The sequence below is a fragment of the Crocuta crocuta genome, unplaced genomic scaffold, assembly GCF_008692635.1.
Source record: "Crocuta crocuta isolate KB4526 unplaced genomic scaffold, BGI_CrCroc_1.0 scaffold25, whole genome shotgun sequence".
Classification (NCBI taxonomy): Eukaryota; Metazoa; Chordata; class Mammalia; order Carnivora; family Hyaenidae; genus Crocuta; species Crocuta crocuta.
In genome coordinates, this window is record NW_027532015.1 from 15,906,599 (window position 1) to 15,907,898 (window position 1,300).

Consider the following 1,300-nt stretch of genomic DNA (forward strand, 5'->3'; position numbering starts at 1 on the left):
CCCAGCCATGCCTAGGCGCTGCTTCCCGCCGGGCCAGACTCGACCCGAGGGTGCTGCGGCAGGGCCCACACCCACGCTGTTTGCAACTTCCCAGCGCTGCGCGGGGACCAGCGACAGCCGGTTCAAAAACAAATAAGTCCCAGAAAAGCAAACAATCCGAAGGAAAAGAGGTTGGATTTGCTTTGCCACCAGGGGCTAACACCAAGAACCTCCGAGCGAGGGTCGGTCCATCACCCCTCCTCTGCGCGGGAGACCTAAGGTGGCGGGAGCAGGGCGTGGGGAGGCGCGGCAACCTCAGCCGCGTCCACGTGTGCGCGCCGCGCCCCGACCTCTCGCCCCAGGGAAGAGGCCGCGGGGATTGCGTCCTGGTTGCGCGGCAGCGGCCTTGGGTGCTGCCCGCCTCTGTCTTTTTCCGTTGAGTGGCAACCGCGACGGCCGCTAAGCTTGTCCCCGCACCCGGCGGGGAGCTCTGGTGCGTCCAGTCCTGGAAGTCCAGACCCCAGGGGAAGCGGCAGCGCCAGCGACTGACAGTTCGGACGAGTATTTCCCTCCTCCTCCTTCCCTCTTCCCCTCGGCGCGGCCACACTGTTAAGGGGACTTCACCCATCATCCCGGAGGGCCTCCCCAAATGCGGGGACATGTGCGGCGCGGACGCGTGGGAGTGTGTGTAAAGTGTTTGCAGAAGAAATAAAAGCTTCCCAGAGTACAATGATCAGAGCCTTCGAAACCTTGGCTTAAAGCAATTTGCAAATGTAGCGACCCTTTTCCTCCCTAAATTCCTCTTTCCAGCCGCCTGTCAGCTGCCGCTTGGCTTCGCCTCCATAAAGAATGAATGAAATTTAAAGGAACTACCTGCAGCTACTAAACAATCCGGCATTTTCCCTATATCTGCCATATGCTCTGCACTCCCAAGTCCAAACATATCGCAGTGCATCAAGCAATTACTCTGCGACTCCCTCGCCGACGCCCGCGGCATCAAGCCAGGGACCCGGTGGGCTCCCCGGAGCGGGTGGGCACCGCTCTGCCCCCAGGCTGGAACGTGCTGCTTTTTGTGCCCCCTAGAGAGAACTGTTTCCCCGTGCAACTTGCAAAATGACCCTCAGGGCATGCTTCCTGACGTCCTGACATATTTCCGAATAGGCTCTTCCATTCATCAGTTTCACAAGCGGCTTCTGCCCAGGCAGAGGTTCTAGGTCCTCGCAGGACCTGACAGCCCCGCACAAGATCCGGGAACTCATTCCCACCTGCTCTCCGGGCGCCTGGTGCCCCGCGCGCCCCCGCCCGCGGCTGCCCGTCCAGG